We start from the raw sequence: 15903 nt of genomic DNA, 5'->3' as shown, positions 1-15903 counted from the left end.
TCAGATTGGCTGAGCGGTCTGTTCTTCTCTCCGAGAGGCGGGGACATTTAAAAAGTCGACGGGCTCCTCAGGTGACAGAAAGAAAGAGTGATCGCGCGGGGCACGCAGTCGACGCCGCTACCGCGTCTTTCAGTCCCCGAAAGAGACGATGCTGCAGGGCGCTGGGGGGGGGGGAAGTGTCTCTCCAGCGTTCCCGCAGCCCAAGTCCTCGAGCTCGAGGCCGAGCAGGGCCTTTTGAGCTTTGAGGTAATTCTAGCGGAGAGTTTTATAGTTGTAAGTTACGGAGGGGAGCGCGAATTCTGTAGCTAATTAATAGCTTATTATTCTCGGGGAGTCAAGATAGCACCTGTGATAATTTTAAGCGCGGCGTGTATTCTTTGGAGTAAAACGCCAGGGGTGGCTGAGGTAAAATCGCAAGGGAGCTTTATTGAAATGACGCCAATACCACAGGTCACTAAAGATACTGATCTCAGTCTTCGTAAACAGCTGTGTCAAAGTAATTCTAGTCAAAGCGCAAGTTCTTAAAATTTTGGTGAATACAGATGAACAAGCAGTAAAATTAGCTTAAAGGCAAAATGCCTTCAGTCCCTGGAGTTGCCCTTTCTTGAATAAAGTCAGCTCTTTGGACCTGAGGAAATTTTAGTCAAGTCTCAAATCCTTAAAAGAAGCAAAACATGTAGAGGACTAGTGGCTTCAAGTAACTAAAGGCAAAAGTTAACTAAAATTACTTCAGGTCCTGGAGTTGACTTTACTTTCTTGAAATAAAGTCAGCTCTTGAAGTAATCTTGATGTAATTTTAGCCAAGGTGCACATTTTAAAATATTGGTGGAACCTGAGGTAATCTCAGCCATGTACCTTTTAAAAGGATCAAACCACCATAGGCAAGTCAGAATTAAAAGTTTTTAAAGGTAAAGATAAAATTATTCAAGAGCTGACCTTGATCTCAGGAATAAACTGATTTCTTGGGACCTGAGTTCACTAGTCAGCTCAAGTCCTTAAAAGAAGCAAAACATGTACAAGACAACTAGTTGCAGGAATTATCAAGGGGACAATTTTTCAATTCATTGTATAGTGTCTTCTTTCACTGGTAGGATAAAACAAAAATCCCCTTTGATTGCTTTTCTAGTCTCTGAACATAAGCTGGTCATTTGGTGATGTTGATTTTTTTTTATTTCAAAGGCATGAATCCATATAGAGGAAGAAGAAGACATCAGCAGGAAGACAGATGGCTTAATTCATTCTCCAGTATATCATGAAAATGTGGAAGCCTGGCAGGTACTGTTTCCAACATGTTTATTCCTGCAAAAATGTTTATAAAGTATCAGTGGTAAAAAGAGCAATAGTACTCCATTGCATATAGCAGAGGTAGGCAACCTCGGCTCTTTTATGACTTGTGGACTTCAACTCCCAGAATTCCTGAGCCAGCATAGCTCAGCTTGGAAACTCTTCCTTTCCCCTCAGCATAGCTGACTCAGGAATTCTGGGAGTTGAAGTCCACGAATCATAAAAGAGCCGAGGTTGCCTACCCCTGGCATATACCAACAAGCATGGTGATGCCCCTACTGGTGGAGGTCTTTCAGTCCCTGAGCTTCCACTCTGACACTCACACTGAATGAGCCCGGGAGTCAAACTGCTACCCTTCTCATTGAATCCCTGAGCAAACACTGTAGGGAACTCACACTGGAAGTCCTATCTGCGATCGGCCTGGGTGACCCTTTCAGTCCCTGAGCAAGCAGTGAGGGCGAATCACACTGGAAGAGTCAACAGCGCTCAGCTACAAGCCTCCTCCAGTGCCTGAGGACCCCCTCAGTAAGACTCAAACCGGAAGGCAATCCTTTGGGATCACCTCCCTCCCACCTCACAGTTGAAATAAGGCATCCTTGGTGCTCTGAGGTAATAGTAAGCAGTGTTTCCTGTGCATTCTTAGGAGTAAAACTCCAATGGCAGCTGAAGTAACATTGATTTTTTTTATCTCAAAGGCATGAATCCAAACTGACCTGTAGACGAAGAAGAAGACATCAATAGTAAGATGGTTTAATGCTTAGAACCAAAAGTAAATGTGATGATGCTATTTATTGCAATGAATAAAAGAGAATATGTAGTGCTCAAAGTTAAAATGAGGCATCCTTGGTGCTCTCTGAGCATGTAGACGTTTCATTAGCAAACTAGGGAACATCATCAGTGCTAGCAGAAGGGAGTCTGGTTTGCTGTCAACTTATGTTTGAGTGGCTTCATTCAGTATTGTTGACTGTTCCTTGAATGCAGTATTTTTTCTTGCCCTGGTGATGATTTTTAGAAACGGAAATAAAACCTCAACGGCCCTTTTTAATGTTAGCTGTGGCCGTTGATCTATAAGAGAGGTTAGGGTTTCCTAGGTTTGCAGACACAGCGGAGGAAGAATTGCACACCTGCTGCCAAAGTTTCCTCGAAAGAGACAACGCTTGATGGGCATGACCGAGGAAGAAAGAAAAGCAAAAGAAGAAAGAAGAGAGCATGAAAATGTCTCCAGCTGAAGCCCTGTTAGCCTTTGGCTGTGACGTGGCCTCCTACGCTGTGAGGTAAGTTTAGCCGAGTCTTGTATTCTTCTAAGTTTTAGCATATGGAGGGAGGTGGATGGTCTTCCACTACTTGATGGTCCTTCCTAGGTAAGTAACAATTGCAACTCAGCTAATAGTAAGCACTGTGTATTGGGCATTCATAGGAATAAAAGTCCAATGGCAACTGAAGTGATGTTAGGTTTTTTTTTATCTCAAAGACATGTACTTGCACCACCTTAGAAGACAGAAGATTCAGTCGTCAGCCTGCATCATCGATGGAAGAAGGAGGAATGGAACTCAAGAATGAATATGATCCCCATCAAGAATGCCCACAACTGACCTTTAGATGATAGGTTTTATACCATTCTTGCCTGCTGTAAATTTAGCGATGGCAATGGTTATTAGATGCAAAAAAACATCCTCAATGGCTCTTTTTAATCCCTGGCATGGCTGTTGATGGATTATATATTTTATAGCTTTCTGCCTGGCGTAAATTTATCCCTGGCGATGGTTCTTAGAACCAAAAATAAAACCTCATTGGCCCTTTTAACTGACCAGTGTGGCCAGTGCTAACCAATAGATTTTATAGTTTTCTGCCTGGCATAAATCTAGCCATGGCAATTGTTGTTAGAACCATAAAGCAAACCTCAATGGCCGTTTTTAATCTTAGGTGTGGCTGTTGATCGATAATAGATTTTATACTTTTCTGCCTGGCGTAAATCTAGCCCTGGCGATGGTTCTTAGAACCAGGAAAAAACCTCATTGGCCCTTTTAAATGACCAGTGTGGCCAGTGCTTGGTAACAGACTTTCGCTGAAATTATAAGAGACTTGGTCCTAAGAGATCTGGCTGCTACTGACATTATTTTTCAGGTTATGATGGTGGGAGGGAAGCGATCCAAAAGGATTCCCTTGCAGTTTGAGACTCAGCTGGGGATCCTCAGGGACTGGGAGAGGCTTCCAACCGGGGGCTGCTGACTCCTCCAGTGTGGTTTGCCCTGGCTGCTCACTCAGGGACCAAAAGGCTCTCCCTCCCAGTGTGGGTTTCACAGAGTGTCTGCTCAGGGACCAAATGAGCCTGGGAGCCCTTGGCCCTCTGCCCTTCGGCATGGCCAATTCACCCAACCATCTTTGTCCCGGGCCGTTGGCTGCAGGGATAATAGCCCCCAGCCAATCGGGTGGCAGCCCGAAGGAATGGAATGCAAGAATGAATATGATCTCCATCAAGAATGCTCACAACTGATCTTTAGATGATAGATTTTATACCATTATAGCCTGCTGTAAATTTAGCCATTGCAATGGTTCTTAGAACCAGGAGAAAAAAAAAACTCATTGGCCCTTTTAAATGACCAGTGTGGCCAGTGCTAATTAATACATTTTATAGTTCTCTGCCTGGCATAAATTTAGCCATGGCGATGATTATTAGAACCATAACGCAAACCACAATGGCCCTTTTTAATCTTAGGTGTGGCTGTTGATCGATAATAGATTTTATAGTTTTCTGCCTGGCGTAAATTTAGCCATGGCGCAATGGTTCTTAGAACCAGGAAAAAATCCTCATTGGCCCTTTTTAATGACCAGTGTGGCCAGTGCTTGGTAACAGATTTTATAGTTTTCTGCCTGGCGTAAATCTAGCCCTGGCGGTGGTTCTTAGAACCAAAAATAAAACCTCATTGGCCCTTTTAAATGACCAGTGTGGCCAGTGCTAATTAATAGATTTTATAGTTTTCTGCCTGGCGTAAATTTAGCCATGGCGATGTTTATTAGAACCATAATGCAAACCACAATGGCCCTTTTTAATCTTAGGTGTGGCTGTTGATCGATAATAGATTTTATAGTTTTCTGCCTGGCGTAAATTTAGCCATGGCGCAATGGTTCTTAGAACCAGGAAAAAATCCTCATTGGCCGTTTTTAATCACCAGTGTGGCCAGTGCTTGGTAACAGATTTTATAGTTTTCTGCCTGGCGTAAATCTAGCCCTGGCGATGGTTCTTAGAACCAAAAATAAAACCTCATTGGCCCTTTTAAATGACCAGTGTGGCCAGTGCTTGGTAACAGATTTTATAGTTTTCTGCCTGGCGTAAATCTAGCCCTGGCGATGGTTATTAGAACCAGGGAAAAAACCTCCCCTCGGGAGGGGAAGGGGATGCTTAGGCACGGACCATTGGCCACGCCTCCTTCACCCCTGCCACTCGCCTCAGCCCATTTACTGACAGTCTTCCTCCTCCGCTGCCCTCCCCCAGCCAGCCACCACCACCAATGGGCCCTTGGCCCTCTGCCCTTTGGCCTGATCAGTTCACCCGACACTCTTTCTCCTGGGCCATTGGCTGCAGGGATAGGTAGCCCCCAGCCAATTGGATGGCAAGCTGAAGCCATGGAGCTGCCGTGGGAGTGTGCGATGGGGGATCACAGGGCTTGTGGGCTGCGGCTGCTCCCCAGGTTTTGGGGCCTTGCAGCTCTCTCGCCCGTACCAGAGACGGGGATTAGTGGCAGGAGTCATAGCTGCTGGGGACACTGGGGGGCAGTCGGGCAAGAGTGGATTGGGGGGACAAGGGAGGGAGGGGTGGGCGCCTCAAGGGGGCTTCACAAAGACACATTGGCTCGCAACTCAAACAAAAGAGGAGCAGGAACAAGGCCAGTGCAGGGGGTGGCGGCGGGTTGGGGGCGCTCACAGGCAAACAACAAGGCCAACTTAGCTGCTGCAACTGGGAATATAGTGGGAGGGAAGTGTGGGCAAATGGCAAGGACCGGGGGGACTGCTGGAACTGTAAGTGTCTTGGGAAAGAAGCGGGGGCAAATGGCATTTGCCCGCGGTTCCCTCCCACGGCGCTCGCAGTTCCAGCAGTCCCCCAGCACATGCCATTTGCCCACGCATCCTTCCGAAGATGCTCGCAGTTCCAGCAGTCCCCCCAGTCCCTGCCATTTGCCCACGCTTCCCTTCCATGATACTTCCAGTTGCAGCAGCTACGTTGGCCTTGCTGTTTGCCTGTGAGCGCCCCCAACCCGCCGCCACCCCCTGCATCGGCCTTGTTCCTGCTCCCCTCTTTTGTTTGAGTTGTGAGCCAATGTGTCTTTGTGAAGCCCCCTTGAGGCACCCACCCCTCCCTCCCTTGTCCCCCACAATCCACTCTTGCCCGACTGCCACCACCAGTGGCCCAAGCAGCTATGACTCCTGCCACCACTCCCTTTCACTCCGGTCCTGGCAAGAGAGCTGCAAGGCCTTAAAACTTGGGGGGGGGGACCAGGGAGGGAGGGGTGGGCTCCTCAAGGGGGCTTCACCAAGACACATTGGCTTGCAACTCAAACGAAAGACGGGAGGAGGAACAATGGCGGTGCGGGGGGGTGGCGGCTGGCTGGGGGCGCGCACAGGCAAACAACAAGGCCAACTTAGCTGCTGCAACTGGGAATATAGTGGGAGGGAAGTGTGGGCAAATGGCAAGGACCGGGGGGACTGCTGGAACTGCGAGTGTCTTGGGAAAGAAGCGCAGGCAAATGGCATTTGCCCGCGGTTCCCTCCCACGGCGCTCGCAGTTCCAGCAGTCCCCCAGCACATGCCATTTGCCCGCGCATCCTTCCGAAGATGCTCGCAGTTCCAGCAGTCCCCCCAGTCCTTGCCATTTGCCCACGCTTCCCTTCCATGATACTTCCAGTTGCAGCAGCTACGTTGGCCTTGCTGTTTGCCTGTGAGCGCCCCCAACCCGCCGCCACCCCCTGCATCGGCCTTATTCCTGCTCCCCTCTTGTTTGAGGTGTGAGCCAATGTGTCTTTGTGAAGCCCCCTTGAGGCGCCCACCCCTCCCTCCCTGGTAACCCCCAATCCACTCTTGCCCAACTGCCGCCCCCAGTGGCCCAAGCAGCTGTGACTACTGCTGCCACTCCCCCTCACTCTGGTCCTGGCGAGAGAGCTGCAAGGCCTCAAAACCTGGGGAGCAGCCACAGCCCACAAGCCCTGCAATCCCCCATCGCACGCTGCCCCCGCAGCTCCGCGGCTTTGGCCTGCCACCCGATTGGCTGGGGGCTACTTATCCCTGCAGCCAACGGCCCGGGAGAAAGAGTGTCGGGTGAACTGATCAGGCCAAAGGGCAGAGGGCCAAGGGCCCATTGGTAGAGGTGACTGGCTGGCTGGAGAGGGCAGCGGAGGAGGAAAGCTGCTGGTAAAAATGGGCTGACGCGAGTTGCAGGGGGCGAAGGAGGAGTGGCCAAGGGTCCGTGCCTAAGCAACCCCTTCCCCTCCTGAGGGGGGTCTTTCAGTCCCTGAGTTACCACTCTGGGACACTCACCCTGAATGAGAAGGCGGCCAGTCGGCTCCCAGGCTCACTCGGTCCCTAAGCTGACACTCTGTGAGACCCACACTGGGAGGGAGACCCTTTCGGTCCCTGAGTGAGCAGCCAGGGCGAACCACACCCTGGATGGAAGCCTCTCCCAGTCTCTGAGGATCTCCAGCTGACTCTCAAACTGGAATGGAATCCTTTTGGATCGCTTCCCTCCTACCATCATAACCTGAAAAATAATGTCAGTAGCAGCCAGATCTCTTAAAACCAAAAGTAAACCAGGTGGCACACTTTAATACGAGGTATTGCCATCTCAATAAATTAATAATTAGATTTTTTGCTAGGGAGACACATTAGTTCCTCGAACTGGAAAATCAGTCTCTGTGGCCCTTTTTAATTCTAGACGTGGCCATTGAAACCCTGAGTAGATATCTTGCCTTGCTTAATTTTGGCATGATGTCGGTTCTTAGAACCAGAAATCATCTCACTGGCCCTTTTTAATGCTAGGTGTGCCGGTGATTTATATAGATTTTATAGTTTTCTGCCTGGCGTAAATTTAACCATGGGAATGGTTCTTAGAACCAGGAAGGAAACCTCATTGGCCCTTTTAAATGACCAGTGTGGCCAGTGCTAATTAATGGATTTTATAGTTTTCTGCCTGGCGTAAATTTAGCCCTGGCGATGGTTCTTAGAACCAGGAAGGAAACCTCAACGGCACTAATTAATGCTAGGTGTGTCCGTTGATCTGCAGAAGATTTTGTAGATTTCAGTCTTTGAGGTTGAGGGGAGGAACAATGGCACACCTGCTGCCAAAGGTTCCTCAGAAGAGAGAAGACTTGGTCAGCATGTGAGAGGAAGAAAGAAGAAGAAAGAAGAGAGCGTGAAAATGTCTCCAGCTCAAGCCCTGTTAGCCTTTGGCTGTGACGTGGCCTCCTAAGCTGTGAGGTAAGTTTAGCCGAGTCTTGTATTCTTCTAAGTTTTAGCATATGGAGGGAGATGGATGGTCTTCCACCACTTGATGGTCCTTCCTAGGTAAGTAACACCTGCAACTCAGCTAATAGTAATCACTGTGTACTGTGCATTCTTAGGAGTAAAGCTCCAATGGCAACTGAAGTGATGTTAGGTTTTTTTTTATCTCAAAGACATGTACTTGCACCACCTTAGAAGACAGAAGATTCAGTCGTCCGCCTGCATCATCGCTGGAAGAAGGAGGAATCGAACTCAAGAATGAATATGATCCCCATCAAGAATGCCCACAACTGACCTTTAGATGATAGGTTTTATACCATTCTTGCCTGCTGTAAATTTAGCGATGGCAATGGTTATTAGAAGCAAAAAAACATCCTCAATGGCCCTTTTTAATCCTAGGCATGGCTGTTGATGGTTATAGATTTTATAGCTTTCTGTCTGGCGTAAATTTAGCCCTGGCGATGGTTCTTAGAACCAAAAATAAAAGCTCATTGGCCCTTTTAACTGACTAGTGTGGCCATTGCTTGGTAATAGATTTTATAGTTTTCTGCTTGGCATAAATCTAGCCCTGGCGATGGTTCTTAGAACCAGGAAAAAAACCTCATTGGCCCTTTTTAATGACCAGTGTGGCCAGTGCTAATTAATGGATTTTATAGTTTTCTGCCTGGCATAAATCTAGCCCTGGCGATGGTTCTTAGAACCAGGAAAAAAACCTCATTGGCCCTTTTTAATGACCAGTGTGGCCAGTGCTTGGTAACAGATTTTATAGTTTTCTGCCTGGCGTAAATCTAGCCCTGGCGATGGTTCTTAGAACCAGAAATAAAACCTCATTGGCCCTTTTAAATGACCAGTGTGGCCAGTGCTAATTAATGGATTTTATAGTTTTCTGCCTGGCGTAAATCTAGCCCAGGCGATGGTTCTTAGAACCAGGAAGCAAAACTCAACGGCTCCTTTTAATGGTAGGTGTGTCGGTTGAGCTATAGAAGCTTTTGTAGTTTTGAGTCTTTGAGGTTGAGGGGAGGAACAATGGCACACTTGCTGCCAAAGGTTCCTTGAAAGCGAGAAGACTTGCTGGGCATGGCAGAGGAAGAAAGAAGAAAAGAAAGAAGAAAAAAGAAAGAAGAGAGCAAGAAAATGTCTCCAGCTCAAGCCCTGTGAGGTAAGTTTAGCCGAGCCTTGTATTCTTCAAAGTTTTGGGATATGGAGGGAGGTGGATGGTCTTCCACAACTTGATGGTCTCTTTTGCCTAGATAAGTATAACACCTGTCTCTGAGGTAATAGTAAGCAGAGTTTCCTGTGCATTCTTAGGAGTAAAACTCCAACGGCAGCTGAAGTAACGTTGATGAATCCAAACTGACCTGTAGACGAAGAAGAAGACACCAATAGTAAGACAGATTGTTTAATTCTTAGAACAGAAAGTAAACGTGATGATGTTATTCATTGCAATGTAGACGTTTCATTAGTAAACTAGGGAACATCACCAGGGCTAGTAGAAGGGAGTCTAGTTTGCTGTCAGCTTATGTTTGAGTGGCTTCATTCAGTACTGTTGACTGTTCCATGAATGCAGTATTGTTTTCTTGCCATATTGATGGTTTTTAGAAACCAAAATAAAACCTCAATGGCCCTTGTTAATGTTAGCTGTGGCCGTTGATCCTATAAGAGAGGTTAGGGTTTCCTAGGTTTGCAGACTGAGCGGAGGAAGAATTGCACACCTGCTGCCAAAGTTTCCTCGAAAGAGACAACGCTTGATGGGCACGATCGAGGAAGAAAGAAAAGCGAAAGAAGAAAGAAGAGAGCGTGAAAATGTCTCCAGCTGAAGCCCTGTTAGCCTTTGGCTGTGACGTGGCCTCCTACGCTGTGAGGTAAGTTTAGCCGAGTCTTGTATTCCTCAAAGTTTTAGCATATGGAGGGAGGTGGATGGTCTTCCACTACTTGATGGTCCTTCCTAGGTAAGTAACAATTGCAACTCAGCTAATAGTAAGCACTGTGTACTGTGCATTCTTAGGAGTAAAAGTCCAATGGCAACTGAAGTGATGTTAGGTTTTTTTTATCTCAAAGACATGTACTCTGCACCATCTTAGAAGACAGAAGATTCAGTCGTCAGCCTGCATCATCGATGGAAGAAGGAGGAATGGAACTCAAGAATGAATATGATCCCCACCAAGAATGCCCACAACTGACCTTTAGATGATAGGTTTTATACCACTCTTGCCTGCTGTAAATTTAGCGATGGCAATGGTTATTAGATGCAAAAAAAACATCCTCAATAGCCCTTTTTAATCCCTGGCATGGCTGTTGATGGATTATAGATTTTATAGCTTTCTGCCTGGCGTAAATCTATCCCTGGGGATGGTTCTTAGAACCAAAAATAAAAGCTCATTGGCCCTTTTAAATGACCAGTGTGGCCAGTGCTTGGTAATAGATTTTATAGTTTTCTGCCTGGCGTAAATCTAGCCCTGGCGATGGTTCTTAGAACCAGGAAAAAAACCTCATTGGCCCTTTTAACTGACTAGTGTGGCCATTGCTTGGTAATAGATTTTATAGTTTTCTGCCTGGCGTAAATCTAGCCCTGGCGATGGTTCTTAGAACCAGGAAAAAAACCTCATTGGCCCTTTTAAATGACCAGTGTGGCCAGTGCTAATTAATGGATTTTGTAGTTTTCTGCCTGGCGTAAATTTAGCCCTGGCGATGGTTCTTAGAACCAGGAAGGAAACCTCAACGGCACTAATTAATGCTAGGTGTGTCCGTTGATCTGCAGAAGATTTTGTAGATTTCAGTCTTTGAGGTTGAGGGGAGGAACAATGGCACACCTGCTGCCAAAGGTTCCTCAGAAGAGAGAAGACTTGGTCAGCATGTGAGAGGAAGAAAGAAGAAGAAAGAAGAGAGCGTGAAAATGTCTCCAGCTCAAGCCCTGTTAGCCTTTGGCTATGACGTGGCCTCCTAAGCTGTGAGGTAAGTTTAGCCGAGTCTTGTATTCTTCTAAGTTTTAGCATATGGAGGGAGATGGATGGTCTTCCACCACTTGATGGTCCTTCCTAGGTAAGTAACACCTGCAACTCAGCTAATAGTAATCACTGTATACTGGGCATTCTTAGGAGTAAAAGTCCAATGGCAAATGAAGTGATGTTAGGTTTTTTTATCTCAAAAGACATGTACTCTGCACTACTTTAGAAGACAGAAGACTGAGTCGTCATCCTGAGTCATCGATGGAAGAAGGATGGATGGAACGTAAGAATATGATCGTCAAGAATGCTACTTCATCAAGTTAATCACAACTGACCTTTAGATGATAGGTTTTATACCATACTTGCCTGATGTAAATTTAGCCATGGCGACGATTCTTAGAGCCAAAAATAAAACCTCATTGGCCCTTTTAAATGACTAATGTGGCCAGTGCTAATTAATAGGTTTTATAGTTTTCTGCCTGGCGTAAATCTAGCCCTGACGATGGTTCTTAGAACCAGGAAAAAAAACCTCATTGGCCCTTTTAAATGACCAGTGTGGCCAGTGCTTGGTAAAATATTTTATAGCTTTCTGCCTGTTGTAAATTTAGCCATAGCTAAAACCTCAACGGCCCTTTTTAATGCAAGGTGTGTCGGTTGAGCTATAGAAGATTTTGTAGTTTTTGAGTCTTTGAGGTGGAGGGGAGGAACAATGGAACACCTGCAGCCAAAGGTTCCTTGAAATAGATAAGACTTGCTGGGCAAGGCAGAGGAAGAAACAAAAGGAAAGAAGGGAAAAAATTGAACACTACGTACTATGCATTCTTAGTTGTAAAACTCCAATGGCAGTTCAAGTAATGTTAGGGTTTTTTATCTCAAAGACATGTACTCTGCACCACCTTAGAAGACAGAAGATTCAGTCGTCAGGCTGCATCATCGCTGGAAGAAGAATGAATATGATCCCCATCAAGAATGCCCACAACTGACCTTTAGATGATAGGTTTTATACCATTCTTGCCTGCTGTAAATTTAGCGATGGCAATGGTTATTAGAAGCAAAAAAACATCCTCAATGGCCCTTTTTAATCCTAGGCATGGCGGTTGATGGATTATAGATTTTATAGCTTTCTGCCTGGCGTAAATTTAGCCCTGGCGATGGTTCTTAGAACCAGGAAAAAAACCTCATTGGCCCTTTTAAATGACCAGTGTGGCCAGTGCTAATTAATACATTTTATAGTTTTCTGCCTGGTGTAAATTTAGCCATGGCAGTTGTTCTTAGAACCAAAAATAAAATCTCAGCGGCAGTTTTTAATGCTAGGTGTGTCCGTTGATCTATAGATTTTGTAGTTTTTTAGTCAGGTTGAGGGGAGGAACAATGGCACATCTGCTGCCAAAGGTTCCTCAGTAGAGAGATGATTTCCTGGGCATGGCAGAGGAAGAAAGAAAAGAAGAAAGAAGAGAACATGAAAATGTCTCCAGCTCAAGCCCTGTTAGCCTTTGGCTGTGATGTAAGTAACACCTGCAACTCAGCTAATAGTAATCACTGTACTGTGCAATCTTAGGAGTAAAACTCCAATGGCAACTGAAATAATGTTAGTGGGGTTTTTTTTATCTCAAAGGCCTGTACTCTGCACCACCTTAGAAGACAGAAGACTGAGTCGTCAGCCTGCAGCGTCGATGGAAGAAGGAGGAATGGAACGGAAGAATGAATATGATCCCCATCAAGAATGCTTACAACTGACTTAGAAGAATGCCTGAAACTATATGAGACTTTTGGTTCTAAGATCTGGCTGCTACTGACATTATTTCTGAGGGCATGATGGTGGGAGGGAAGCAATCCAAAAGGATTCCCTTCCACTTTGAAACTCAGCTGGGGATCCTCAGGGACTGGGAGAGGCTTCCATTTTGGGGCTGCTGACTCCTCCAGTGTGCTTAGCCCTGGCTGCTCACTCAGGGACCGAAAGGGTCTCCCTCCCAGTGTAAGTCTCGCAGAGTGTCTGCTCAGGGACCGAATGAGCCTGGGAGCCCTTGGCCCTCTGCCCTTCGGCATGGCCAATTCACCCAACCATCTTTGTCCCGGGCCGTTGGCTGCAGGGATAATAGCCCCCAGCCAATCGGGTGGCAGCCCGAAGGAATGGAATGCAAGAATGAATATGATCTCCATCAAGAATGCTCACAACTGATCTTTAGATGATAGATTTTATACCATTATAGCCTGCTGTAAATTTAGCCATTGCAATGGTTCTTAGAACCAGGAGAAAAAAAAAACTCATTGGCCCTTTTAAATGACCAGTGTGGCCAGTGCTAATTAATACATTTTATAGTTCTCTGCCTGGCATAAATTTAGCCATGGCGATGATTATTAGAACCATAACGCAAACCACAATGGCCCTTTTTAATCTTAGGTGTGGCTGTTGATCGATAATAGATTTTATAGTTTTCTGCCTGGCGTAAATTTAGCCATGGCGCAATGGTTCTTAGAACCAGGAAAAAATCCTCATTGGCCCTTTTTAATGACCAGTGTGGCCAGTGCTTGGTAACAGATTTTATAGTTTTCTGCCTGGCGTAAATCTAGCCCTGGCGGTGGTTCTTAGAACCAAAAATAAAACCTCATTGGCCCTTTTAAATGACCAGTGTGGCCAGTGCTTGGTAACAGATTTTATAGTTTTCTGCCTGGCGTAAATCTAGCCCTGGCGGTGGTTCTTAGAACCAAAAATAAAACCTCATTGGCCCTTTTAAATGACCAGTGTGGCCAGTGCTAATTAATAGATTTTATAGTTTTCTGCCTGGCGTAAATTTAGCCATGGCGATGTTTATTAGAACCATAACGCAAACCACAATGGCCCTTTTTAATCTTAGGTGTGGCTGTTGATCGATAATAGATTTTATAGTTTTCTGCCTGGCGTAAATTTAGCCATGGCGCAATGGTTCTTAGAACCAGGAAAAAATCCTCATTGGCCGTTTTTAATCACCAGTGTGGCCAGTGCTTGGTAACAGATTTTATAGTTTTCTGCCTGGCGTAAATCTAGCCCTGGCGCAATGGTTCTTAGAACCAGGAAAAAATCCTCATTGGCCGTTTTTAATCACCAGTGTGGCCAGTGCTTGGTAACAGATTTTATAGTTTTCTGCCTGGCGTAAATCTAGCCCTGGCGATGGTTATTAGAACCAGGGAAAAAACCTCCCCTTGGGAGGGGAAGGGGATGCTTAGGCACGGACCCTTGGCCACGCCTCCTTCACCCCTGCCACTCGCCTCAGCCCATTTACCGACAGTCTTCCTCCTCCGCTGCCCTCCCCCAGCCAGCCACCACCACCAATGGGCCCTTGGCCCTCTGCCCTTTGGCCTGATCAGTTCACCCGACACTCTTTCTCCTGGGCCATTGGCTGCAGGGATAGGTAGCCCCCAGCCAATTGGGTGGCAAGCTGAAGCCATGGAGCTGCCGTGGGAGTGTGCGATGGGGGATCACAGGGCATGTGGGCTGCGGCTGCTCCCCAGGTTTTGGGGCCTTGCAGCTCTCTCGCCCGTACCAGAGACGGGGATTAGTGGCAGGAGTCACGGCTGCTGGGGCCACTGGGGGGGGGAGTCGGGCAAGAGTGGGTTGGGGGGAACAGGGAGGGAGAGGTGGGCACCTCAAGGGGGCTTCACAAAGACACATTGGCTTGCAACTCAAACAAGAGGGGAAGAGGAACAGGGTGGCGGTGGGCTGGGGGCGTGCACAGGCAAACAGCAAGGTCAGCATAGCTCCTGCAACTGGGAGTATCGTGGGAGGGAAGCGCGGGCAAATGGCAAGGGCTGGGTGACTGCTGGAACTGCGAGCGCCGTGGGAGGGATGCGCGGGCAAATGGCAAGGGCTGGGTGACTGCTGGAACTGCGAGCGCCGTGGGAGGGATGCCCGGGCAAATGGCAAGTGCTGGGGGACTGCTGGAACTGCGAGCGCCGTGGGAGGGATGCGCGGGCAAATGGCAAGGGCTGGGGGACTGCTGGAACTGCGAGCGCCGTGGGAGGGAAGCGCGGGCAAATGGCAAGGGCTGGGGGACTGCTGGAACTGCGAGCGCCGTGGGAGGGATGCGCGGGCAAATGGCAAGGGCTGGGGGACTGCTGGAACTGCGAGCGCTGTGGGAGGGAAGCGCGGGCAAATGGCAAGGGCTGGGGGACTGCTGGAACTGCGAGCGCCGTGGGAGGGATGCGCGGGCAAATGGCAAGGGCTGGGTGACTGCTGGAACTGCGAGCGCCGTGGGAGGGATGCGCGGGCAAATGGCAAGGGCTGGGTGACTGCTGGAACTGCGAGCGCCGTGGGAGGGATGCGCGGGCAAATGGCAAGGGCTGGGTGACTGCTGGAACTGCGAGCGCCGTGGGAGGGATGCGCGGGCAAATGGCAAGTGCTGGGGGACTGCTGGAACTGCGAGCGCCGTGGGAGGGATGCGCGGGCAAATGGCAAGGGCTGGGGGACTGCTGGAACTGCGAGCGCCGTGGGAGGGAAGCGCGGGCAAATGGCAAGGGCTGGGGGACTGCTGGAACTGCGAGCGCCGTGGGAGGGATGCGCGGGCAAATGGCAAGGGCTGGGGGACTGCTGGAACTGCGAGCGCCGTGGGAGGGATGCGCGGGCAAATGGCAAGGGCTGGGGGACTGCTGGAACTGCGAGCGCCGTGGGAGGGAAGCGCGGGCAAATGGCAAGGGCTGGGGGACTGCTGGAACTGCGAGCGCCGTGGGAGGGAACCGCAGGCAAATGCCATTTGTCCACGCTTCCCTCCCACGACACTCCCAGTTGCAACAGTTACGTTGGCCTTGCTGTTTGCCTGTGTGTGCCATCCCCTGCACCGGCCTTGTTCCACCTCCCCTCTTTTGTTTGAGTTGTGAGCCAATGTGTCTTTATGAAGCCCCCTTGAGACTCCCGCCCCTCCCTCCCTGGTCCCCCCAATCCACTCTTGCCCGACTGCCGCCCCCAGTGACCCCAGCGGCTGTGACTCCTGCCACCACTCCCCCTCACTCCGGTACAGGTGAGAGCTGCAAGGCCCCAAAACCTGGGGAGCAGCCACAGCCCACAAGCCCTGCAATCCCCCATAGCATGCTCCCCTCGCAGTTCCGTGGCTTCGGCCTGCCACCCAATTGGCTGGGTACTACTTATCCCTGCAGCCAACGGCCCGGGAGAAAGAGTGTTGGGTGAATTGGCAGTGCCAAAGGGCAAAGGGCC

General features: G+C 48.5%; 2 long non-coding RNA genes across 2 annotated transcripts; both read left to right on the top strand.

The window, feature by feature from the left end:
• The first annotated feature begins 6675 nt into the window (after positions 1-6675).
• Positions 6676-10253, top strand: LOC310648108. The gene is made up of 4 exons (XR_014494013.1): positions 6676-7749; positions 7947-8932; positions 9082-9635; positions 9832-10253. It is a non-coding gene; the product is annotated as an uncharacterized lncRNA (long non-coding RNA).
• A 19-nt stretch (positions 10254-10272) lies between these two features.
• LOC310648109 lies at positions 10273-12506 on the top strand. The gene is made up of 4 exons (XR_014494014.1): positions 10273-10725; positions 10922-11001; positions 11597-12222; positions 12334-12506. It is a non-coding gene; the product is annotated as an uncharacterized lncRNA (long non-coding RNA).
• Positions 12507-15903: the final 3397 nt, after the last annotated feature.

The sequence above is a fragment of the Vipera ursinii genome (genome assembly GCF_947247035.1).
Source record: "Vipera ursinii genome assembly, chromosome: 17".
Classification (NCBI taxonomy): domain Eukaryota; kingdom Metazoa; phylum Chordata; class Lepidosauria; order Squamata; family Viperidae; genus Vipera; species Vipera ursinii.
This window is presented reverse-complemented; position numbering and strand designations above follow the sequence as displayed.